The 27,046-nt window shown below is 47.2% G+C and overlaps 3 pseudogenes; all 3 read left to right on the top strand.

The window, feature by feature from the left end:
• Nucleotides 1–11,889: 11,889 nt before the first annotated feature.
• On the top strand, nucleotides 11,890–12,008 carry LOC143937417 (5S ribosomal RNA; annotated as a pseudogene).
• Nucleotides 12,009–14,574: 2,566 nt separating this feature from the next.
• Nucleotides 14,575–14,693, top strand: LOC143937659 (5S ribosomal RNA; annotated as a pseudogene).
• Nucleotides 14,694–16,685: 1,992 nt separating this feature from the next.
• LOC143937058 (5S ribosomal RNA) lies at nucleotides 16,686–16,804 on the top strand (annotated as a pseudogene).
• The last annotated feature ends 10,242 nt before the right edge of the window (nucleotides 16,805–27,046 follow it).

Below are 27,046 nucleotides of genomic sequence, written 5' to 3'. Positions count from 1 at the left end.
TACAGAAGACTGGGTAGTGTATACAGAGAGTCTAGTGGGTACAGAAGACAGGCTGGTGTATTCTAGCTAGTTTTTACAGTCTAGTGTATATAGAAGACAGGCTGTGGTATACAGAGAGTTTAGTGTATTCAGAGAGTCTAGTGTATACAGTCGGCGAGTGTATACATAAGACTGGCTAGTTTACACAGTGTTTACAGAGATGCAAGGGTGTACAGAGAAGCTGGTATATATAGAAGACTACAGCATACAGAAGAAAGGCTAGTTAATACACAATACAGAAGACTTGTGTATGTAGATAGGCTTGAGTATACAGAGATGCTAGAGTAAACAGTGAGGCTAATTTAAAGAGAGGCTAGTATATACAAAGATGTTAGTGTATATAGAGAGGTTAATGTATAGAGAGGGTCGAGAGTATACAGAAAGGACAGTGCATATAGAGAAACTAGTGTATACAGAAGACAGGCTTGGGTATACATCAAAGCTGACAGTGTATACAGAAGACTGGGTAGTGCATACAGAGAGTCTATTGGGTAAAGAAGACAGGCTGGTGTATTCTAGCTAGTTTTTACAGTCTAATGTATACAGAAGACAGGCTGTGGTATACTGAGGGTTTAGTGTATTCAGAGAGTCTAGTGTACAGAGATGCAAGGGTGTACAGAGAAGCAGGAAGCTAGTATATATAAGGCTAGTGAATACAGGCTAGTGAATGCAGATAGGCTTGAGTATACAGAGATGCTAGAGTAAACAATGAGGCTGGGGTACACAGAGAGGCTAATTTAAAGAGAGGCTAGTATATACAAAGATGTTAGTGTATATAGAGAGGTTAGTGTATAGAGAGAGTCGAGTGTATACAGATAGGACAGTGGATATAGAGAGACTAGTGTATACAGAAGACAGGCTTGGGTATACATCCAAGCTGACAGTGTATACAGAAGACTGGGTAGTGTATACAGAGATTCTAGTGGGTACAGAAGACAGGCTGGTGTATTCTAGCTAGTGTTTACAGTCTAGTGTTTACAGAAGACAGGCTGTGGTATACAGAGGGTTTAGTGTATTACAGAGATGCAAGGGTGTACAGAGAAGCTAGTATATATAAAAGACTACAGCATACAGAAGAAAGGCTAGTGAATACAGAATAAAGGCTGGCTTCTACGGAGAGGCTACCACTACGGAGATGCAGAACACTATATATAGAGAGAGGGTATATAGAGAGGCTAGATTATACAGAGAGGCTAGTGCATAGAGTGAAGCTATTGTATATAGAAGCCTGGTTAGTGTATACAGAGAAGCTAGTGTGTACAGAAGAAAGGCTAGACAGGCTATAAAGAGAGACAAGTTTTTACAGAAGACAGTTTGGGGTATACAGAGATGCTAGTTTATACAGAGAGACTAATGTATACAGAAGACAGGCTAGGGCATACAGAAAACAGAAGACGGGCTAGTGTATTCAGAACATAGGCTAGTGTATATCGAAGACAGGCTATTGTATGCAGAAGACCGGCTAGTGTAAACATGCTGGTGTATATAGAGAGGCTAGTGAATTTAGAGGGTAGGCTAAGTGATAACAGAAGACAATCTGGGCTATACAGAGACATTTCATCATTTCATCTAGCTTACATCTCTAATGGAGTTTGTCTCATTGCCATGTTATGCCTTTTCATTCTTATGCAAAATATAGATCACTACACGATTTTAATCATCCACATCAAGCATTCAATAAAACTATCATACATCAAAATAAACCATGTACTCTTTTGCTCTATTTTGCATATTTGTACCGGGACCTTGAGTATGTGACAGTCCTGACACACCATCCTGACTTATTTTTCTTTATTTCTTATTAGAAATGGAGAGTACTATCTCAAAATCCGCTTAAATCTATTCACTTCTACCGCTTTTTGCTACCAGACATGCTGCACATACTAAGAGTAATGTAACCATCGCTCTCTAACGATGTAAACAGTTTTATTGCTTTTCTGACATTGACCGAGTATCTCTGACATTAACTGAGTATCTCTCTGCACTATGATCTTAATAATAATAATAATAATAATAATAATAATAGGATTGTGTAATGCAAAGATCAACTAGTCAATCAATAAGCTTTCTCATTGGTACCGGCATATCCTTTAAATTTAGACTAACGCAACTATTTCTCGGCCATTTTCAAGCTAAGCTTTCAATCTCTTGAACAGCGATACTTCCTCCCTACAATATTAAGCCATTTAAATGTCCTATTGGTCGCCTATATTATACAACTCGGTTAAAAGCCTACATGTAGAGAATAAAACTAGTCTTACATCTTAATAAAACAGTTTTATTGCTCAACCAGTATCAGCTGTCATGACAAATAAACGTTTCCACGTTTTGACTCTATTTTCTGTATTACTTCTTTTTCTCCACCTTATCTGTCACAGTTAAAACACAGTGACAAAACATTTCTTTTTACCGCAGCAAAATGTGAGAAAAGCAGTGTAAGCCGTCTTTCTGCCATATGCAACCATCTCTCGCTACCTCTATGCAATAGGATTCTCTTTCCAGTGGAAACGGAAAACAGTCAGTGTAAGCCGTCTTCGTGCGTAACAAAATTAATGGACCGATTTACACGTTGGAGCATTTGCATATCCCTTGACTTTGCAACTATCCCTTGATCCCTTTTGTGTATTCACTTTATCTCGACCTATATATACTGCCTCAATATTTTCCTAATTTGTTTTGCTATACTTATTATTATTATATCATAGAGATTACTTAACTCTAAATCATTGTAAACCTAACCATAGTTATAATGTCCACAGCTAATTTTACGTTAAAGCAAAATTCACACAAAACCATCTTTTTAAAACCTTTACACATTAAGAGTAATGCAACCATCTCTCGCTACCTCTATGCAATAGGATTCTCTTTCCAGTGGAAACGGAAAAAAGTCAGTGTAAGCCGTCTTCTTGAGCAGCAAAATGAATGGAACGATTTACACGTTGGAATTTGCAAGCTACGTCAATTTACTGTTAAATAGAGTACCTTTGCATTTATCCCTTGACTTTGCTACTATCCCTTGATCCCTTTTGTGTATTCACTATATCTCGACCTATACATACTGCCTCAGAATTTTCCTAATTTGTTTTGCTATACTTATTATTATTATTTTATAGAGATTACTAAATCATTGTAACAAGTTATAATGTCTACAGCTAATTTTACGTTAAAGCAAAAGTCACACAAAACCATCTTTTTAAAACCTTTTACACACTGCACATTAAGATTAATGCAACCATCTCTCGCTACCTCTATGCAATAGGATTCTCTTTCTGACTCTATTTTGTGTATTACTTCTTCTCCACATTAACTGTCACACTGATAAACATTTGTAACACATAACACTTGCAACACATTTTTTAACAGCGGCAAAATGTGAGAAAAGCAGTGGGACGGTTTACTTGATTGAGAAGTGGTTGCAGTAGCAAAGCATAGCAATACATTAATAACACATAATGCAACTATTTTACATTCATTTTACATTCACATCATGCATACATCCTAATGTAAGCTGTCTATCATTATTAATGTTCATGGTTACTGATACATTATGCCGATGACCAGTGGAAACGGAAAACAGTCAGTGTAAGCCGTCTTCGTGCGTAACATAATTAATGGAACGATTTACACGTTGGAATTTTCAAGCTACGTCAATTTACTCTTAAATACCCTTTAGCTGCTTAGTTCACACTTTGCTGTCTGTAGCCGCGTTTACATGTAAGTAACCAATGGGGATTGAAATTTCATGTCCATCTCACATCTCTAATGCAATTTGTCTCTTTGCCATGTCATACTTTGCCAGTTATTATACTTTCTCATCCGATAGAAACCTAGGCGTTGCTGATATTTCATGATTACAGCAATCATCTCATCTAATTGCTATTCCGACATTCTGCCTTGGTATTTCTTTGCAACGCTCTATTGAACAATGTAAAGGTAAGCTAGATATTTTGTGTATTTCCACTTAAACTCGACCTGTATATACTGTCTCAATATTATCTTTTCTAATTTTGCTAAATTAGATTATAGAGTTTGCTATGTCTAAATCCAGGTTACCTACTCACCTTTATTACGTATACTGCTAATTTTAGGATAATACAAAACCATCTTATTGTTTCTTTACACGCTGCACATATTAAGAGTAATGCAATGCTACCGTGAACAGTTTAATTGCTCGTCTCACATTTAGCTGGTATCTCTCTGCTATAGGAAACTGAATTTGTACTACAACGATCACTCATCTAATATCAGTCCACTCAGTGCTACCGGGATAACTTTTACATTTAGAGTAATGAAATGATTTCTCAGTCATTTTGGAGCTACTGCAACTAACGCTTCCGATCTCATTTCGACTGCAATACTTAATCTCTGCTATTGCAGAATATTTAGCTGCTTAGCTCACACTTTGCTGTACGTAGCCGTGGCGATTGGCATTTCAACTCTAATTCATATTCACATTTCTAATGCAGTTTGTCTTTTTGCCATGTCATCCTCGGTTAGTTATTATGCTTTCTCATCCTTGTGCTCCAATATTGGGGTATATTCACTACATGATTAAAGACACGTAATGAACTTGATTGATAAAAACCTACACACGTTGTTGCTGTTATTTCGTGTATTTCCACTTAAACCCGTTATAGTTATTTTGCTATATTTATTACTAGTATAACCAGATTACTATCTCTAAATCCTGGTAAACCAGCTCACACTAAACCATCAAATTTCTACCTTACACGCAGCACATATTAACATATTAACATTTAGCCGGTATAGTGAAATAGTAAACGAAATGTGTAGATCACTCATCTAATATCGTCTTTTCAGTGCTGCCGGAACATATTTTAAATTTAGAGTAATGCAACGATTTCTCAGATTTATGAAGCTACTGCAACTAAAGCTTTGAATCTCTTTCCTGATAAATTACGCTCTGCAATATTAAGCCATGTAAATTGTCCTATTGGTCTGCTAACAATGCTATGTATAATAATACAAATCTTTTAAAAGCAATATCGTCTCACTGCAATACTTACACTCTGCATAATATATATGAATAATACGAATAATGCTAATAATAAAGTCGTCTAAAACTCGGCTATAAGTAGAGAATAAAACTATCTTACATCAAAATAAACCATGTACTGCCAAACCAATAACGGCCAATTACTTAACGTCTATCAGTCAATGACTTAACAAAATAAACTTAGCACTCTTTTGCTCTATTTTGAATAGTTGTAGTTCTCCACATTAACTGTCACATTGATATCACCACTGACAATACACCACTTTTTAACAGCACCAAAATATGAAAAAAGCACTTTATATGTTTCAAAAGTAGTTGCATTAGCAAAAAATAAAGTCCTGTCTTCTTTACACGCTAGCTTTTCTGTATACATTAATCTCTCTGTGTACACCAGCCACTCAATATAGACTAGCCTCTCTGTCTTCTGTATACAGGTGCCCGTAATCTATATACACTAGCCTGCCTTCTTTTTACAATAGTCTCGGTGTCCCACCCTCTATTTTTTTTTACAGATAGGCTTGTGTATACAGAAGACAGTCTGGGGAATTCAGTGAGGCTAGTGTATCTAGCCTCACTGAATTCCCCAGACTGTCTTCTGTATACACAAGCCTATCTGTAAAAAAAATAGCCGTTCTTCTGCATACTCTAGCCTCTCTGTGTAACACAGTCTCTCTCTGGATTCCCTAGCCTACATCTCTGCATACCCAGGACCTTCCTCTGTATAATCTAGCCTATCTGTATACACTAGCCTGTCTTTTGTACAAATTAGCTTCTCTGTAGCCGGTCTTCTGTATACACGATCCTCACTGTCTACTCTTGGTTGTCTTTTGTATACACTAGCATCTCTTTATACATATACATATACATATACAGCTCTCTGTATACCCAAGCCTCTCTGTATACACTAGTCCACCGGTATACACTAGCAAGTCTGCCTACACTATCCTCTCTTTGTAACTAAACTTCTCTCTCTGTATACCTTAGCTTCCATCTCTGCATACCCAGGACGTTCTTCTCTATAATCTAGTCTATGTGTATACACTAGCCGGTCTTCTGTAGACATTAGCCTCCCTGTATAAACTAGCTGGTCTACTGTATACACTAGCAAGCTTGCATACACTAGCCTCTCTGTGTAACCCAGCCTCCATCTCTGCATACCCAGGACGTTCTTCTCTATAATCTAGCCTATTTGTATAAACTAGCCTGTCTTTTGTACACATTAACCTCTCTGTATAAACTAGCCGGTCCTCTGTATACACTAGTCCGTCTGTATACACTAGCAAGTCTGTGTAACCAAGCCTCTCTCTCTGCATACCCTAGCCTCCATCTCTTGCATAAACCAGGACCTTCTTCTGTATAATCTAGCCTATCTGTATACACTAGCCTGTCTTTTGTACAGATTAGCCTCTCTGTGTAAACTAGCCGGTCTACTGTATACACTAGTCCATCTGTATACACTAGCAAGTCTGCATACTCCTGCCTCTCTGTGTAACCCAGCCTCGCTCTCTCTCTCTCTGTATACCCTAGCTTCCATCTCTGCATACCCAGGACGTTCTTCTGTATAATCTAGCCTATCTGTATAAACTAGCCTGTCTTTTGTACACATTAACCTCTCTGTATAAACTAGCCGGTACTCTGTATACACTAGTCCGTCTGTATACATTAGCAAGTCTGTGTAACCAAGCCTCTCTCTCTGCATACCCTAGCCTCCATCTCTTGCATAAACCAGGACCTTCTTCTGCATAATCTAGCCTATCTGTATACACTAGCCTGTCTTTTGTACACATTAGCCTCTCTGTGTAAACTAGCCGGTCTACTGTATACACTAGTCCATCTGTATACACTAGCAAGTCTGCATACTCCTGCCTCTCTGTGTGACCCAGCCTCGCTCTCTCTCTCTGTATACCCTAGCCTCCATCTCTGCATACCAAGGACGTTCTTCTGTATAATCTAGCCTATCTGTATAAACTAGCCTGTCTTTTGTACACATTAACCTCTCTGTATAAACTAGCCGGTCCTCTGTATACACTAGTCCGTCGGTATACACTAAGCATCTCTTTATACATTAGCTCTCTGTATACCCAAGCCTCTCTGTATACACTAGTGCACCGGTATACACTAGCAAGTCTGCATACACTAGCCTCTCTTTGTAACCCAACTGCTCTCTCTGCATACCCAGGACGTTCTTCTCTATAATCTAGCCTATCTGTATAATCTAGCCTATCTGTATACACTAGCCATCCATCTCTGCATACCCAGGACGTTCTTCTCTATAATCTAGCCTATTTGTATACACTAGCCTGTCTTTTGTACACATTTGCCTCTCTGTATAAACTAACCGGTCTTCTGTATTACACTAGTCCCCCTGTATACACTAGCAAGTATGCATACTCTAGCCTCTCTCTCTGTATACCCTAGCAAGTCTGCATACTCCTGCCTCTCTGTGTAACCCAGCCTCACTCTCTCTCTGTATACCCTAGCCTCCATCTCTGCATACCCAGGACGTTCTTTTGTATTATCTAGCCTATCTGTATAAACTAGCCTGTCTTTTGTACACATTAGCCTCTCTATATAAACTAGCCGGTCCTCTGTATACACTAGTCCGTCTGTATACATTAGCAAGTCTGTGTAACCAAGCCTCTCTCTCTGCATACCCTAGCCTTCATCTCTTGCATAACCAGGACCTTCTTATGTATAATCTAGCCTATCTGTATACACTAGCCTGTCTTTTGTACACATTAGCCTCTCTGTATAAACTAGCCGGTCTACTGTATACACTAGTCCATCTGTATACACTAGCAAGTCTGCATACTCCTGCCTCTCTGTGTAACACAGTCTCTCTCTCTGTATACCCTAGCCTCCATCTCTGCATAACCATGACGTTCTTCTGTATAATCTAGCCTGTGTTTTGTACACTTTAGCCTCTCTGTATAAACTAGCCGGTCTTCTGCATACACGAGTCTCTCTTTATACCCTTGGATGTCTTTTGTATACACTAGCTGCTCTTTATACATTAGCTCTCTGTATACCCAAGCCTCTCTATACACTAGTCCGTCTGTATACACTAGCAAGCCTGCATACACCAGCCTCTCTGTGTAACCCAGCCTCTCTCTCTGCATACCCAAGATGTTCTTCTCTATAATCTAGCCTATTTGTATACACTAGCCTGTCTTTTGCACACATTAGCCTCCCTATATAAACTAGCCGGTCTTCTGTATACACTAGTCCGTCTGTATATATGCAAGTATGCATACTCTAGCCTCTCTCTCTGTATACCCTAGCCTCCATCTCTGCATACCCAGGACGTTCTTCTGTATAATCTAGTTTATCTGTATACACTAGTGTATACAGACAGACTAGTGTATACAGAGGACCGACTAATGTGTACAAAAGACAGGCTAATGTATACAGATAGGCTAGATTATACAGAAGAACGTCCTGGGTATGCAGAGCGCTCAGCTTCAAGGTATGGCCAACGTGAGTAATATGAGGGACACTCCTCACCCCCGCCCCCACCTACCAGATCTGAGTTTCATCCCCTTACCCTCTCTGCCCCGGTCATCTGGTGGCAGTTTTATGCACTCCCTGGCCCCCACCCATTCATAATCCTTACCGACCTTTCTTTCCGCTGCTCACAGGAACACACTGGATGACTTGTCTAATTAACCAACTTGTACAAGACACAGCTATCCTCCTGTCTGACACCGGCCCCCTTGGAGGCTTTACCCCTCACTGTTTGGGTGGTCCCTGCCTCTCCCTGGATGCTCCACATATACCACAACGACATTGTCAGAGGGGCACCACTTGACAGGACACAGGGCTTTCATTCCGGTGGCATCTCCCATTGGAGGAAGGGATGATGGCCCCAACCCCTTGGCAGCAGGTTCTTTCATGTACAGACCAGGGCGGCTCATCTTCCCTTCTGGAGTCTTGACCTTAGATGGGGGAGTTGCACTTTGGGGGGTCTGAGTGATACCTAATGCGCTGTACTGGAAGGGCTTGACATTCCCGCATATGTGTCCCCTCCCCCTGGATGCGCCCCTTGTCCCCCCCTCTGACTCCCACCTACTCTTTGCTGACATTGCCTTCTGCAGCTTTCGGGGACCCTGGATGACTTATTTATTGAGCCTATTGGTACGAGACACTGCTTCCCACCAGGGTGACTCTGGACCCCCCTGGAGGATTTACCCCTTACTGTTTGGGCGGTCCCAGCCTCCCTCTGGATGCTCTACACAGCCCCCGATGGCGATGCAGGAGAGACACTAATTGGCGGGCCCTAGGACTGCTGCTCGGGTGAAGTCTCCCATTGGATGGAGGGATGGTGGCCCCAGCCCCTTGCCTGCCGGATTTTCCATGCACCGACCAGGGCTGCTCCTCTTTCATCTTGATGTGGTGACCATGGAGGGGAGGAGTTGAAATTTATGGGGTCCGGGTGTTTGCTGGTGGGAGTGCGCTAAAGGACTTGACATTTCTGCATGTTTGTCCCCTCTCCCCTGTTTCCCCCCTCCCTTCCCCCCCTTCCCACCCTTCCCTTCCCTCCTTTCCCTCCCCCTTTCCCCCTTCCACTCCCCCTTTCCCCCCTTCCACTCCCCCTTTCCCCCCTTCCCTGCCCCTTTTCCCCCCGGGGCGTGGACAGGGGAGAGGGGGTAAGGAGAGGACAATCTGCCAAAGGGAGAAATGCATTTGTTCGGGGACTGCATGTACTTTAGGGGTATGGGATGGGGGGTGGTGGATCCCATTCTGTGATGCCTTTTCTGTTGTGACGGGCTCCCTCGTGCATGCCTATGTTTAGGGCGAGCCGAGGAGACCCCTCAGTGCTGACAGTTATATGCTCTACCTCTGTTTTGGTTATACTATTGTTTTTTGTTTCTTTGATGTTACTGATTGTCTTTTATTTGCATAGCGGTATCAGACGTGACATTTACCACTGCCGGGACTGGGGGGACTAGGATTCGGGGGCTCCCTCTCCGACCTGTCTACCCAATAACCCAAGTAGGACAGCGCTTTAAACCCAGTGTACATCTGGTAAGCGCTATAGCATAATTGTGCTGTTTTAGTATACCCTTCCTGTACTGTTGAGTGCCGTTAACCCTTAATTTCCCTCTCCCCCTGGGGTTGGGGTGCCCGGCCTCTTTTTCCCTTTACCTTTCCTTCCATTTGCCCTTCCTTTCTCCCCCTTAGTTCCCGCCATGCATTACCTACCCAAAACCTACCTTGGTTCAACTTTCTTTGCTTTTCTCTGACGTCCCCCTCCCCCTCCCCGAGGAGCGATGGGAGACTCAGTCAAGGTCACCTCTCTAAACGTTAAGGGACTGAACTCCCCTGAAAAACGGTGGATCCTCCTGGGAAAACTGAACACATCCTGTACTGATGTGGCCTTTATACAAGAAACACATTTTAATAATACTAGCCCCCCCTTTCTATGGTCGAGATCCTTCCCTAAGGTCTACCACTCTACACACCTCTAAACAAGGTGACCATCTTGGCGTTTGTCAAGAGGGTTGGGCGTGTCTTGAAGAGAACGCTTACGGCCACATCACCCTAAAAGCACCCAATCTCGTCTGATTTCAGAGGCTTAGCAGCGTCAGGCCTGGTTAGTACCTGGATGGGAGACTGCCTGGAAAGACCAGGTGACATAGAAGGATCTGGCCTGGTTAGTGTCTTGATTGGGAGATCGCCTGGGAATACCGGATGCCGTAGGATTCTTTTTATGTTGTTGGCTTTGACCTGTTTTTTTCCCCTTGTTTCCCAAGGTGACCATCTTGGCATTTGTCAAGAGGGTTGAGAGTGCACAAAGAAATTTCCTACGGGCACAACACCCTGAAAGCGCCCAATCTCGTTTGCTCTAAGAGGCTAAGCAGGGTTGGGCCTGGTTTGTACCTGGGTGGGAGACCGCCATGTCCAGAACCCTGGGGTTCTTCTGGGTCCCGAAGGCTAGTAAGGAGACAAGGCATAGTCAAAAGAGAGGACGGGGGAAGAAGAGAGTGTAAAGACGGAGAGAGAGGAGGTGGGGGGATGGCGGCGGGGAAAAAAAGAAAAATAAAGACAAAAAGGGAGGGGGGGGGGATGCCACCCAGAGCAGACATGGCCTACGTAGGTAAACGTTAGATGTTCAGTTGTTTTCTGGGACAGAGGCACTGCTCACCTCCCGAATGTAGTCTCGAGTACCAGTAAAATACCTCCAGGGCCTCCATGTAACACTAAATGCCTCTTCAGTGTTGTGAAGGGTGGCGGTCAATTCTTCCATCCGGAGAATATGATTGACTTTGGAATACGACAGCACCTTGGATGGGGGCTGAGGCTGCCTCCACAGTGTGGGAATGCAGGCCCAGGCGGCATTCAGGATTTGCATCGTGAGGGTTTTTTTGTATTTTCGAACAGGCTGTTCGGTCAAGTGAAGAAGGCATGCTGCTGGGAACCCAAAAGTTCCTCAAGGCCGGGCATGCCCAGAAAAGGTGTCCCATGGTCCCCGTATCTGAATTTCACTTCCAACAAACATCCGGGATCGATCTATCCATTTTATTCAGAAGGTATGGGACTCTATACCAGCGTGAGACTATCTTGTATCCTGATTCTTGATATTGGTTTGCGATGGAAGCTTTATGTACTAAGGTCAGGATCTTCCCTATCTGTTGTGGGGTAAATGTGATGCCTAAGTCCCTCTCCCATTTGTGGATAAATGGTGGGGGTCGACTCCTCCTCCTGACTACTCAATAGGTTGTACAGGAGGGAGAGGGTGTGTCGCACAGGTTCCCTTTTGTGACAGATGGATTCATAGGGTGTCAGGTCTCTAGGAGTCTAGGGGGCCCTTTGTATGGCCAGAAGAAAGTGACGCCTACGGCCCCATCACCCTGAAAGCGCCCAATCTCGTCTGATCTCGGATGCTAAACAGTGTCGGGCCTGGTTAGTACCTGGATGGGAGACCGCCTGGGAATACCAGGTGCCAAAGGCTTCTTTTTTTATTTTTTTTATTTAGTAGGATGCGACATACAATGCAAAGGCAACTTCACAGAATGTGTGATACAAATAGTTACAAACAAACGATCATATTGCATGGATATCAGAGCCAATGGTAAGAAGTCTGAGGAGAATAGCACGTGTACAGCTTTGCGGTCATATCAAGATGAGATTAAAGCTCCATCTCGTTGGGATCCTCTACCACTTAAAATATTATTGATTCTAGCCCTGCTACCCTCGAAGAGTTTAGATATCCATAGATAGGGGAAGAGTATTGTGTAGTAGTCAAATGGGGTCGGAACATACCATTTTCTTTTCCCTTTTTTGAGTTAAGAAGGGAAATAGTAGAACTGAAAGGAGGGAGAAGGGGAAAGAGAAGATTGGGGAAGGAAATGTCAGAAAAGGAAAAGAAGGGGTAAGGGGGTGTCGTGGGTAGAGTGGATAGGGTGATGTCCCCTCCCAGGGAGCAAGAGACGCCCTCGGCTCACCAGCTCATCAGGTGTCCAACGTTTGGAACAGCGATCTCCAACGATCACCATGAGCTTACTATGTCTCGCCGAGGTATTCTTCCGAAAAGCGAAACTGGGTCCAGTAGAACCATCTGTTCCCATGCTCCTCCGTTTTATCCCTCATTGTGGCAGTCAGGTCTTCCATTTGTTCAATATCATTTACCTTTGCGAACCACTGGGTCACCATTGGAGCAGATTGCTCTTTCCACTGACTTGGGATGCAGGCCCTAGCTGCATTGAGGAGATGTTTAAGTAAGGACTTATGATAACGCTTTCTCGACATAGGAGTTAGATTGAGAACCACTGCTGCGGGATCATTGGCTAAGGAAATCTCCTGATATTTACTGCAGAGTGACGACTTATGGGCGAAAAAGAGTATTCTGTCCTTCTGTGGTTTGGAGAATGTAGTTTGTAAGTCCCTTTTCCATTTAGCTAGGAAGGGTGGATCCGTGGAGGATTGTGCGTCTGTCAGGATTTGGTAGGACCTAGAGAGGGAACCACGAATTGGGCCACCATCCAGGCAAAGTTCCTCGAAGGGGTGGAATTGTCCATAGAAGAACGAATGGTTAGGTAGTGATCCGAGGAAATGGATTAACTGTCTAGCTCTCCAGCTATCCAATGCAACAGGTACTTGCTCTAGCAGTATGGTCCCCATGGGAATCAAGCCCGTGGGTCCAAGAAATAGGGCTGCTCTCAGAAGCCCTTTCGGGGCTTGCCTGGTAAAGGCCTGGTCAGACAGGCCCAGAGGGAATCTAGGATGTCCAATAATTGGGGTCATAGGAGAAGGGAAGTTAGTCAGGTGGGAAAGGTGAAAAAAACTATCCATCTCGGCGAGCGAGGGGCCAATTAACGGGTGAGTAGTCACACAGGGCTCCAATGGCCTCCCCGCCCAAGGCAGACCAGCCAGTGGAACCCGCGCCATCTCCTGCTCTAGCTTGACCCATAGCTTCAGTTCCCCATGCCGGTGCCTTATCACATATGGTCCCCCATCGGATAGTGTCCGCTGTGTACTGCTCATGCGCAGTACACAGCAACACAGATTCCGAAAATTGCCGAGCATGAACGGCGCCTGCGCACTGAGTCCAGGTTCTATCCCCACTATCCAAGTGGACATAGAGTAAGAATATAAAAGAGCCGAGCGCAGCGAGGCCGAGCCCGAAGCGTGGCGAGCGAAGCTCGCTTGCGAGGGGCCCTCTAATATTCACAACCCTATGTCCGCCTGGATGGTGGGGCTACCACCTCCACTCACCGCGCAGGCACCGTTCAGCTTCGGAGATTTTCCGAAGCTTCGTCTGCTCCGTACTGTGCATGCGCAGGACGGCGCGGACACTATATCATGGCCGGACAGTATATGGCAGAACACCGGCACCAGTCAACCACCGGTGTCATGTGCGTCGCTGTATAATATAGAGCAGGGTCCGGGAAGCCAATACCTCCCCGCAATTTCGGTCGCAATAGCATTGCCCTACCAATACGCATATGTTTTCCGCGCCAGAGGAACTTGATAAAGATTGAGCGAACCGCATGAAAGAAAGTCTGGGGTATTTTGATAGGTAAGGCTTGTAGTAGATACAGAAGTCGTGGCATCGCGTTCATCTTCAACACATTACAGCGTCCGAACCATGACAGAGCTAGTGGGTCCCATCTTTTAAGGTCCGCTGTAAGCCCATAGGCTTCTTTTTATGTTGTTGGCTTTGACCTGTTTTTTTTGCTTGTTTCTCAAGGCGACCATCTTGGTGTTTGTCAAGAGGGTTGGGCGTGTCTTGAATAGAACGCTTACGGCCACATCAACCTGAAAGCACTCGATCTCGTCTGATTTCAGAGGCTAAGCAGCGTCAGGCCTGGTTAGTACCTGGATGGGAGACTGCCTGGGAAGACCAGGTGCCATAGAAGGATCTGGTCTGGTTAGTGTCTTGATTGGGAGATCGCCTGGGAATACTGGATGCCGTAGGCTTCTTTTTATGTTGTTGCCTTTGACCTGTTTTTTTAGCTTGCTTCCCAAGGTGACCATCTTGGCCTTTGTCAAGAGGCTTCAGAGTGCCCAAAGAGAGTGCCTACGGCTAAATCACCCTGAAAGAGCCCAATCTCATCTGATCTCGGAGGCTAAGCAGCGATGTGCCTGGTTAGTACCTGGATGGGAGACAGCTTGGGAATACCAGGTGCCGTAGGCTTCTCATTATGTTGTCGGCGTTGACCTGTTTTTTTTCCCTTGTTTCCCAAGGTGACCATCTTGGCATGTGTCAAGAGGGTTGAGAGTGCACAAAGAAATTGCCTACGAGCACAACACCCTGAATCTCGTTTGGTCTCAGAGGCTAAGCAGGGTTGGGCATGGTTTGTACCTGGATGGGAGACCGCCTGGGTTTTCCAGATGCCGCAGGCTTATTTTTATGTTGTTGGTGTTGACCGTTTTTTTTCGCTTGTTTCCCAAAGTGATCATCTTGGAATTTGTCAAGAGCTCAGCGACAGTTTGCGTGGTCGGGAGCCCTCCCGAGGGCCACACCTTTCCCAGACGCTGTTTCCCCACCACTGTCAACTGTCGCAGTTTCTTGTTGGTAAATCCCGGTGGGAAGTCTGGATTACCTATAACCGGAGTCATTGGTGACAGCAGGGGAGCAATGTGTGTGCAGCTGAACAACCTCCGCACAACAGCCAACGTAGCTCCCACTACGGGGTGATCTCTGAGGTCTTTTGGTAGGGAGGACAGGAGCCACGGGGAGGTCAAAAGGGGAATGGATCCATCCTCAATCTCCATCTCCACCCACTGCTTGTGTGGGCCATTACAATGCCAATCAATGACTCTAGCTAGCAGAGTCGCTCTGTAGTATTGTCTGAGATCTGGGAGACCCAGACCCCCCTTGTCCTTTAGTCTGGCAAGCAATTGCAAATGTTCTCTGGGCGGTTTGCGCGCCCAAATAAAGTCCCGGAGCAGCACCTGCAGTTGTCTGAAAAAAATTGGGGGTAACCGGATCGGTAATGTCTGGAACAAGTATAAGATCCGCGGGAGGGCCGTCATTTTGAATGCATTACAGCGCCCGAACCAGGTCAGTGTTAAAGCATGCCAGTTTCCCAAATCAGATTTCAGTCTATTCAGGAGAGGGACTAAATTAAGCGGGTACAATTGCGCCAAATCCACTGCGATGTCAACGCCCAGGTAACGTATAGATTTTTTAGCTCAGTAGAATGGAAAAGCGGAGCGTAGCCTCTTGGCCTCACCATCCGGGACCGATATATTCAATACAGCCGACGGTGCAATTGATTTTATAGTTTGATAGGCTGCCGTATCGCCGGAGAGCCGCGAGTATATTGGGAAGCGAAATGTGTGGATTGGAGACGAAAAAAATTCGATTGTCAGCGTACGCCGCAATTTTGTGGTGTGCTGAGGGTTTGGATATGCCAGTAATATTTGGGTCATTCCGAACGTGACACATAAGTGGTTCCAGTGTCAGAATAAAAATTAGGGGAGACAGAGGGCACTCCTGCCTTGTCCCATTAGTGATGGGGAAAGAGTCCGAGCACTCTGAAAGCACCCAATCTCGTCTGATCTTGGAGGCTAAGAAGAGTCAGGCCTGGTTAGTACCTGGATGGGAGACCACCTGGAAATACCAGTTATTGTAGGCTTCTTTTTATGTTGTTGGCGTTGATTCGTTTTTTTTTTTTTTCGCTTGTTTCCCAAGGTGACCATCTTGGCATTTGTCAAGAGGGTTGAGAGTGCCCAAAGAGTTCGCTTACAGCAGCATCACCCTGAAAGAGCCCTATCTTTTCTCATCTCTGAGGCTAAGAAGGGTTGGGCCTAGTTAGTCCCTGGATGGGAGATGGCTTTGGAATACCAGGTGCCGTAGTCTTCTCTTTATGTTGTTGACATTGACCTGTTTTTTTTCGCTTGTTTCCCAAGGTGACCATCTTGGCATTTGTCAAGAGGGTTGAGAGTGCCCAAAGAGATTGCCTATGGGCACATAAGCCTGAAAGCGCCCAATCTCCTCTGATCTCAGAGGCTAAACATATTCGGGCCTTGCTAGTACCTGGAATAGGAGACCACCTGGGAATACTAGGTGCTGAAGGCTTCTTTTTATGTTGTTGGCGTTGACTTGTTTTTTATTTTTGTTTGTTTACCAAGGTGACCATCTTGGTGTTTGTCAAGAGGGTTGAGAGTGCCTGAAGAGCTCGCCTATGGCCACATAACCCTGAAAGCACCAGATCTCGTCTGATCTCAGGGACTAAACAGGGTCGGGCCTTGTTAATACCTGGATGGGAGACCACCTGGGAATACTAGGTGCTGTAGATTTCTTCTCATGTTGTTGGCGTTGACTTGATTTTTTTGTTTGTTTCCCAAGGTGACCATATTGGCGTTCGTCAAGGTTGAGAGTGCCTGAAGAAATCTCCTACGGCCACACCACCCTGAAAGAGCCCAATCTCATCTGATCTCAGAGGCTAAGCAGGGTTGGGACCAGTTTAGTACCTGGATGGGAGACCGCCTGGGATTTCCAGATGCTTCTTTTTATGTTGTTGCCGTTGACCTATTTTTTTCCGCTTGTTTCCAAGGTGACCATCTTGGTGTTTGTCAAGAGAGTTGAGAGTGCCTGAAGATATCGGCTACGGCCACATCACCCTGAATCTGTTCCATCTCGTCTGATCTTGGAGGCTAAGCAGGGTCGGGCCTGGTTAATGCCTGGATGGGAGACCGCCTGGAAATACCAGGTGTCGTAGGCTTCTTTTTTTTTTCAAATATAATTTTTTCTCCAAATAGGGGAAGACGGTCCCCCGAGTACATAATGCAACAGAGTAATACAGAGCAAAAAGCAGCTGAACAATACTTGATACAGGTATATTCGCAACTGTGAGTCTGCCTTCCATCAATCACAATGATTTGAGGCATGGATAAAGTACTGTACCAAGATCCAGGGTCACACAAACCCCAGGTCCCTCCAGCATAATCCATCCAGAGGGTGGTGTGGGGCCGTAATTCCCAATTTTCCACTTTTTCCAAAAGAGAGAGGGGGTGGAGGGGGTGAGAGATAGGGGAGGAAGGCAGAAAAGAGAAGGATTGAAATATCAGGAAAGGAGAAGAGGGGACGAGACACGATGGCAGCCACTGTCCAAGGGGCCAGTCAAGGAAAGCTCAGAGCACTAAGGCGGTAGCAGGCGACATCCTTCTAGCGAGAATATAAAGGTATTCCAGATGTCTCAGGTTTGTTTAAAAAATTCTTGTTTACCTTGTGATGTGAGGATCAAGTCCTCCATTTTTTTAATGTCCTCTATTTTCCTAAGCCAGTGAGTAATGAAAGGGGGGGAACATTTTTTCCAATAGAGAGGGATGCAGGATTTCGCCGCATTAATCACATGCCGTAAAATAGATTTTTTTGTACTTCTTAATGGGAATCTGTGAATGGTACAAGAGAAAGAATGCAGCCTCTTCCTGGATGGAGAAGTCTGTGAATTTTTGTGTCATGCATTGGATCTCTGTCCAGAAGTCCACCAAGCTGAGGCAGGACCAAAAAATGTGCAGCAACGTGCCCTCTTCTTCTCCACACCTCCAGCATATGTTCGAGGAAGAGGGGAAACATTTCTGCAGCTTTGATGGTGTCAAATACCACCTGGTGAGAAGTTTAAAATTCGTCTCCTGTATCTTCGTGCACAGCGACATTTTGAGAGCCAAAGTGATAATGCGTTGTCTCTGTGCTGGGGAAAATTAGCAATTAAGGTCCTTTTCCCAGTTGGCCAGACAGGTTAAGTGTGGGTAATCTGTTTGAGAGAGAATGTGGGCCAAAGGGCCTTCGCTCCTGCATAGAGTCTCAAACTCCGTCTGAGGGCGGGCGAACGTTTGAGGATTGGGGATGGAATGGAGAAAATGATGTCGTTGGCCGCTCTCCAAAAAGGCAGTTGGAAAAGCCCTGTCGGATCTGTTAGGGTTGAGAAAGAAGGCCATTTTCCATCAATGACGAATTTAGACGCATTGTCTAGGTTGGAATTTCTAAGTGGGTCCCCAGTTCAAAGGTTGGATGGCCACGTATAGGGAATAGGGGGGAAGTCAAAGACGTGAGTGTGTTTTGGGTAGCGATCAGGTGACTGACTTTCAACTAAGCCCCTATAGTGGGATGTGACATAAATTCTGTGGGTAAATACTTATAGCACCACATGGCGCTTCTTAGCGGGATTCGGGAGTGAGCTTAGAAAATTTGTTTCGATTCCAGTCCAATACACGCCCCAGATGGGAGGCCAGGTAGTAGCGTCGCAAGTTAGGGAGAACCAACCCTCCCTGTTGTTTAGACAATGTCAGCTGTGACCGCTTAAGTCTGGGATTTTTGTGGGCCCAGTTAAATTGAGTGAGCAAGGATTGAGCTTGCTTAAAAAACAGGACTGGAATCTGGATCGGGAGAGCTTGGAAAAGATAAGTAAATTTAGGGAGTATGTTCATTTTAATGAGATTGCATCTGCTGAACCAGGAATGGAGGCCAGAATGCCACCCGTGAAGCAAACTGCGGATCTTAGTGACAAGGGGTGGGGGGAAGTTCAACATAAACGTACGCGCGATGTCCGGTGGAATGTAAGTACGTGAGTATATCTTACTTATCCATGCCAGCATCCGTTCACTCAGACCTATATGGCGAAGGACCGAGAACATTAATGTCCATTTGACCCGATCAAAAGCCTTCTCGGCATCAGTACTCATGAAAAGACAAGGGGTCCCAGATGACTTTGCTTTACGGATCAGGGTAAGCACCTTAGTGGTGTTGTCCCTATCTTCCCTGGTGGGAATAAAACCTAACTGGTCAATATCAGTACTCATGAAAAGACAAGGGGTCCCAGATGACTTTGCTTTACGGATCAGGGTAAGCACCTTAGTGGTGTTGTCCCTATCTTCCCTGGTGGGAATAAAACCTAACTGGTCAATATGTATAAGGGACTACAAGTGATGTGCCAATCACGTGGCGAGGAGTTAGAGAATAGTTTTAGGACCGAATTTTGGAGGGAAATGGGTCTGTAGCTCCCACATAGGCCCGGGTCTTTGCCCTCCTTAGGTATCAACGAGATGTGGGCTCTAAGGGTATCCTCAGGAAAATCCCCATTCGAGCTCAGAGTATTAAATAAATTCACCAAGCGCGGGCCGAGAATAGGGAGGAAGGTCTTAAAGTATTGTGCGGTATATCCGTCAGGGCCCGGAGCCTTACCCACCTTCGGAGGTCCCACGGCCGTCTGGACTTCTTCCAGTGTGATCGGGTCCTCCAAGTACTCCCGTGATTCCGATGAGAGGGTTGGTAGACCAGAACCGGTTACATATCTGTCTATATTGTCCTGTCCAGACCCTGAATCGGGCAGGTTGTAGAGATCAGAGTAACATTTTTCAAAGACTTCGACTATTTGGGTTGGGGTAGAGGCCCTCTGGCCATTCTCATCTATCAACTGTGGTATGTAAGAGCCAGATTTCAACTCCTTTACCGACCTGGCTAAGATTTTTCTGCATTTGTCCTCTGACTCCTACGTCAGTTTACGACAAAACTGGAGTGCCGCTTTCGCTTTATAATGGAGTAGGACAGCAATATGGGTATGGAGTGTCCCCAATTCAATCTCTAAGGTCCGTAAGGGGGTATGTTTATGTTTCGCTTCCACAGAGGCAAGTTCACGAAACAGATTAGCAAGCTGTTCCTTCCGTGCTCGTTTGATGCGCGCCCCGTGCCTGATAAGTACCCTGCGGAGTACTGACTTGTGAGCCTCCCAAATTATCCCCGGGTCACAGTCCTGCTTTAGTTTTCTTGGAAATAAAGGTCCAATTCCCTGGTCACATCTGCTAAAACTTCCGGTATCTGGAGCAGGCTCTCATTAAGGTGCCAGAATAGAGACCTAGGTGAGGGGTAGGGAGCGAGGAGCAAGAGGCAGAAGTGTCAACCGATGGCGAAAGGGGACATTAAAGTCCCCACCTAATATCAATTGGCCCTCCCGAAAGTCACATCATCTGTGCAGGGTAGTTCTGAGGAACGTGTCTTGGTGATCATTGGGAGCGTACACAGTGGCAAATGTAAAAAGGCACTCTCCAATGTGGCCCCTAAGAAAAAGATATTGGCCCCCAGGGTCCACCAGAGAATCCTGGAGAACCCAGGGGAGCCTGCTAGAGATCAGAATGGAGAGGAGGGGTTAGTAGAGTGGTAGACCTTAGGGAAGGATCTCGACCATAGAAAGGGGAGGCTAGTATTTTTAAAATGTGTTTCTTGTATAAAGGCCACATCAGTACAGGATGTGTTCAGTTCTCACAGGAGGATCCACCGTTTTTCAGGGGAGTTCAGTCCCTTAACGTTTAGAGAGGTGACCTTGACTGAGTCTGCCATCGCTCCTCGGGGAGGGACATCAGAGAAAAGCAAAGAAAGTTGAACCAAGGTAGGTTTTGGGTAGGTAATGCATGGTGGGAACTAAGGGGGAGAAAGGAAGGGCAAATGCAAGGAAAGGTAAAGGGAAAAAGAGGCCGGGCACCTCAACCCCAGGGGGAGAGGGAAATTAAGGGTTGTCCGCACTCAACAGTACAGGAAGGGTATACTAAAACAGCACAATTATGCTATAGCGCTTACCAGATGTACACTGGGTTTAACGCGCTGTCCTACTTGGGTAATTGGGTAGACAGGTTGGAGAGGGAGCCCCCGAATCCTAGTCCCCCCAGCCCCGGCAGTGGTAAATGTCACGTCTGATACCGCTATGCAAATAAAAGACAATCAGTAACATCAAAGAAACAAAAAACAATAGTATAACCAAAACAGAGGTAGAGCATATAACTGTTAGCACTGAGGGGTCTCCTCGGCTCGCCCTAAACGTAGGCATGCATGAGGGAGCCCGTCACAACAGAAAAGGCATCACAGAATGGGATCCACCACCCCCCGTCCCATACCCCTAAAGTACATGCAGTCCCCAAACAAATGCCTTTCTCCCTTTGGCAGATTGTCCTCTCCTTACCCCCTCTCCCCCGTCCACGCCCCGGGGGGAAAAGGGGCAGGGAAGGGGGGAAAGGGGGAGTGGAAGGGGGGAAAGGGGGAGTGGAAGGGGGAAAGGGGGAGGGAAAGGAGGGAAGGGAAGGGTGGGAAGGGGGGGAAGGGAGGGGGGAAACAGGGGAGAGGGGACAAACATGCAGAAATGTCAAGTCCTTTAGCGCACTCCCAGCAGCAAACACCCGGACCCCATAAATTTCAACTCCTCCCCTCCATGGTCACCACATCAAGATGAAAGAGAAGCAGCCCTGGTCGGTGCATGGAAAACCCGGCAGGCAAGGGGCTGGGGCCACCATCCCTCCATCCAATGGGAGACTTCACCCGAGCAGCAGTCCTGGGGCCCGCCAATTAGTGTCTCTCCTGCATCTCCAGAGGGAGGCTGGGACTGCCCAAACAGTAAGGGGTAAATCCTCCAGAGGGGTCCAGAGTCACCCTGGAGGGAAGCAGTGTCTCGTACCAATAGGCTCAATAAATAAGTCATCCAGGGTCCCCGAAAGCTGCAGAAGGCAATGTCGGCAAAGAGTAGGTGGGAGCCAGAGGGGGGGACAAGGGGCACATCCAGGGGGAGGGGACACATATGCGGGAATGTCAAGCCCTTCCAGTACAGCGCATTAGGTATCACTCAGACCCCCCAAAGTGCAAATCCCCCATCTAAGGTCAAGACTCCAGAAGGGAAGATGAGCCGCCCTGGTCTGTACATGAAAGAACCTGCTGCCAAGGGGTTGGGGCCATCATCCCTTCCTCCAATGGGAGATGCCACCGGCATGACAGCCCCGTGTCCTGTCAAGTGGTGCCCCTCTGACAATGTCGTTGTGGTATATGTGGAGCATCCAGGGAGAGGCAGGGACCACCCAAACAGTGAGGGGTAAAGCCTCCAAGGGGGACCGGTGTCAGACAGGAGGATAGCGGTGTCTTGTACAAGTTGGTTAATTAGACAAGTCATCCAGTGTGTTTCTGTGAGCAGCGGAAAGAAAGGTCGGTAAGGATTATGAATGGGTGGGGGCCAGGGAGTGCATAAAACTGCCACCAGATGACCGGGGCAGAGAGGGCAAGGGGATGAAAGTCAGATCTGGTAGGTGGGGGCGGGGGTGAGGAGTGTCCCTCATATTACTCACATTGGCCATACCTTGAAGCTGAGCGCTCTGCATACCCAGGACGTTCTTCTGTATAATCTAGCCTATCTGTACACATTAGTCGGTCCTCTGTATACACTAGTCTGTCTGTATACACTAGTGTATACAGATAGGCTAGATTATACAGAAGAACGTCCTGGGTAGTGATGGACGAACTTCCGACGGGACGTTTCGCGAACGCGAAACGCGAACGGGCACAAACGTTCGCGAAAACGACCGTTCGCCGCGGGCTCCATTGACTTCAATGGGAGGCGAATTTCGCAAACCTTTAGGTCGAATTTGCGGCCACGTGGTAATTATTAGGGGGTAGCACGTAGTCCCACCACCTGGACAATAGCATAATACATGTATGAGGTGAATTTGGGATCGATAACTACAAGCATTTTTTTTTTATTTGGGAAATTGTTCTGACAATTCAGGACTATGGAGCTAATGAAGGCAATGGAGGAGAGGGAAGGTCAGGGACCAGGGTAGGCAAACAAGAGGGTGCAGGAGATACAGAGCACTGACAGCAGCACCGTAATACAGAGCACTGACATCAGCACCGTGACATACAGCGCTGACAGCAGCTCCGTGACATACAGCGCTGACAGCAGCTCCGTGACATACAGCGCTGACAGCAGCTCCGTGACATACAGCGCTGACAGCAGCTCCGTGACATACAGCGCTGACAGCAGCTCCGTGACATACAGCGCTGACAGCAGCTCCGTGACATACAGCACTGACAGCAGCTCCGTGACATACAGCGCTGACAGCAGCTCCGTGACATACAGCGCTGACAGCAGCACCGTGACATACAGCGCTGACAGCAGCTCCGTGACATACAGCGCTGACAGCAGCTCCGTGACATACAGCGCTGACAGCAGCTCCGTGACATACAGCGCTGACAGCAGCTCCGTGACATACAGCGCTGACAGCAGCTCCGTGACATACAGCGCTGACAGCAGCTCCGTGACATACAGCGCTGACAGCAGCTCCGTGACATACAGCACTGACAGCAGCTCCGTGACATACAGCGCTGACAGCAGCTCCGTGACATACAGCGCTGACAGCAGCACCGTGACATACAGCGCTGACAGCAGCTCCGTGACATACAGCGCTGACAGCAGCTCCGTGACATACAGCGCTGACAGCAGCTCCGTGACATACAGCACTGACAGCAGCTCCGTGACATACAGCGCTGACAGCAGCTCCGTGACATACAGCGCTGACAGCAGCACCGTGACATACAGCGCTGACAGCAGCTCCGTGACATACAGCGCTGACAGCAGCTCCGTGACATACAGCGCTGACAGCAGCTCCGTGACATACAGCGCTGACAGCAGCTCCGTGACATACAGCGCTGACAGCAGCTCCGTGACATACAGCGCTGACAGCAGCTCCGTGACATACAGCGCTGACAGCAGCTCCGTGACATACAGCGCTGACAGCAGCTCCGTGACATACAGCGCTGACAGCAGCTCCGTGACATACAGCGCTGACAGCAGCACCGTAAGCAGCCCCAGGAGGAAGTCAGCACAGCACAGGGATGGTGTGATCCCCTCATAATAAGAACCCCCAGGAGGAAGTCAGCACAGCACAGGGATGGTGTGATCCCCTCATAATAAGAACCCCCAGGAGGAAGTCAGCACAGCACAGGGATGGTGGGAGCCCCTCATAATAAGAACACCCAGGAGGAAGTCAGCACAGCACAGGGATGGTGGGAACCCCTCATAATAAGCAGCCCCAGTAGAAATATGACACCGCTCAACCTCTTCAAAGAGGAGGGTAGGGGCATATAGTACGGTGTGCTTTTTTGGGTCAGGGAAGTGAGCCAAATGAATTAAGAAGGTCTGTGTGCTTGATTCCAAAAATTGTTTATAGACATATACATGGTCTACTGATCACATGTGTTGAATTCCTCCGAGATCCATGCCTCATTCATTTTTAGAAATGTGAGGTAGTTAACACTGTGGTGAGCTAGGCGAGTACGCTTATCGGTCACAATCCCCCCTGCTGCGCTGAACGTCCTTTCGGACAGGACACTGGATGAGGGGCAAGCCAACAGTTCGATTGCAAATTGGGCAAGCTCTGGCCAGAGGTCAAGCCTGCCCACCCAGTAGTCTAGGGGTTCATCACTCCTCAGAGCGTCCACATCGGCCGTTAACCCAATGTAGTCGGACACCTGACGGTCTAGGCGTTCCCTGATGCTGGATCCGGATGACACCTGTCGATGGGTCGGCTGAAAGAATGACCTCATATCCGAAGTCACCAACACATCTTCAAACCGGCCTCTTCTTGCAGGCGCTGTTGGATTGGTACCCGCAAATCCTTCTCTGGGAGTGGGAATTGCTCCTCTGCCAGCGCACGCAAAAGCAGAATGCAGCATTTCTCGAAGCAAGGCCTGGAAGTGCTGCATTCTGACAGCCCTCTGCGACGGCGGTAACATTTCCGCCATTTTGTGTTTGTACCGGGGGTCTAAGTACGTTGCCACCCAGTACTGGTCCTTGACCCTCATGCTTTTTATACGGGGGTCCCTATTAAAACACTGGAGCATGAAGGCCCCCATTTGCACTAAAGTGGAAGCGGTGTGGTGGCCTGGCTCCTGCTCATCATCCAGGATAATGTCGTCCTCTTCATTCTCCTCTCCCCATCCTCGCACAACAGGGATCCCAGAAAGGTTTAAAGCATGCTCTTCTTGCTCCTGCTCATCCGCCCCGGCACCATCCTCCTCTGACTCCTCATCAGACTCCTGTTGTTGACTTGTCTCAGATAGAGTAGCCCCCCCTGGGAATTCATCCAGCATTGCGACTTCCTCATCTTCCCGCTCCTGCTCCTCCACAGCCTGATCAATGACACGACGCAATGCACGCTCCAGAAAGAAGGCATAAGGTACCATGTCACTGATGGCGCCATGGCTGCGACTGACCAGTTTGGTGATCTCCTCAAATGGCCGCAGAAGTCTGCATGTGTCGCGCATGAGCAGCCACTGGCGCGGTGAAAAAAAACCCAGCTCCCCAGAACCGTTTCTTTCGCAGAGTTCATACAGGTAGACGTTAACTGCACGTTTCTGCTGGAGCAGCCTATCAAGCATATAGAAGGTTGAGTTCCATCGCGTCGGGCAATCGCAAATAAGACGTCTGACCGGCAGATGGTGTCGCCGCTGAATGTCAGCAAGGCGAGCCATGGCCGTGTAAGATCTTCTGAAATGGGCCGAGATTTTCCTTGCCTGCCGCAAGATGTCCTGGACCCCAGGGTATTTGACAAGGAATCGCTGCACGACCAAGTTTAAGACGTGTGCCATGCACGGCACGTGCGTGATTTTGCCCTGTTTCAATGCGCTAAGCAGATTGGCACCGTTGTCACACACCACTTTACCAACTGTCAAATTGAGCGGTGTTAGCCACTCATCTGCCTGTGAACGCAAAGCTGAAAGGAGTGCCGGGCCAGTGTGGCTCTTTGCTTCCAGGCACAACAGACGCAGCACGGCATGGCAACGTCTCACCTGGCATGTGGAATAGGTTCTGGGGAGCTTGGGCGGTGCAGTGGAAGAGACGCTAGCAGCGGAAAAGGAGGAGGCAGCTGAGGAGGAGAGGGAGGAGGATGGAGTAGGAGGAGGAGAAGAAGAGTCAGGCCTGCATGCAATCCGTGGCGGTAAAACCAAATCTACACGGGTGCCACGGGTTACATGCTTGACGGCCGTCAGAAGGTTCACCCAGTGGGCAGTAAAACTGATATACCTTCCCTGCCCGTGTTTGCTAGACCACGTGTCTGTGGTCAGATGTATCTTGGCACCGACACTGTGTGCCAGAGATACATTCACTTGCCGCTGAACATGGCCATATAGCTCTGGGATGCCCTTCTCTGAGAAATACTTCCTTCCTGGGACCTTCCATTGTGGTGTTCCAATGGCCACAAATTTGCGAAAGGCCTCCGAGTCCACCAGTTTATATGGCAGTAGTTGGCGGGCTATGAGTTCTGACAAGCCAGCCGCCAACCGTTGGGCAAGAGGGTTATCCGGCGTCATCATTTTTTTACGCTCAAACATTAGGCCCACGGAAGCCTGCCTTTTTGCAGAAAAATGTGAGCTTGGCGTGATGGAAGGTGGAGTGGAGGACAATTGTGAGGAGAGAGGAGAAGGAGAAGTAGAAGACGAGGCTGGACGGTGAGAGCCTGCAGTGTGGCTTTGTGTGTTCCGTTGCTCCCACTGGGCTCGGTGATGGCTGCTCATGTGCCTTCTTAAGGCGGTCGTCCCTAGGTGAGTATTGGGCTTACCGCGACTAACGCGTTGACTGCAAAGATTGCAGATGGCAACGCTATTGTCAGCAGCGGACACGTTAAAAAAAGCCCACACTGCGGAGCCATGTGCCGGTGTCCTGGGAGCGCCAGATGTGACCGTACATGGTCGATGACTCGCTCCTGATACATTTGCAGTCTGCTTTGTCC

The sequence above is a fragment of the Lithobates pipiens genome, unplaced genomic scaffold (genome assembly GCF_037356315.1).
Source record: "Lithobates pipiens isolate NorthernLeopardFrog02 unplaced genomic scaffold, aLitPip1_a1.2 Scaffold_28, whole genome shotgun sequence".
In the NCBI taxonomy this organism is placed as follows: domain Eukaryota; kingdom Metazoa; phylum Chordata; class Amphibia; order Anura; family Ranidae; genus Lithobates; species Lithobates pipiens.
The sequence above is the reverse complement of the archived record's forward strand: the minus strand, read 5'-3'. Positions and strand labels throughout refer to the sequence as shown.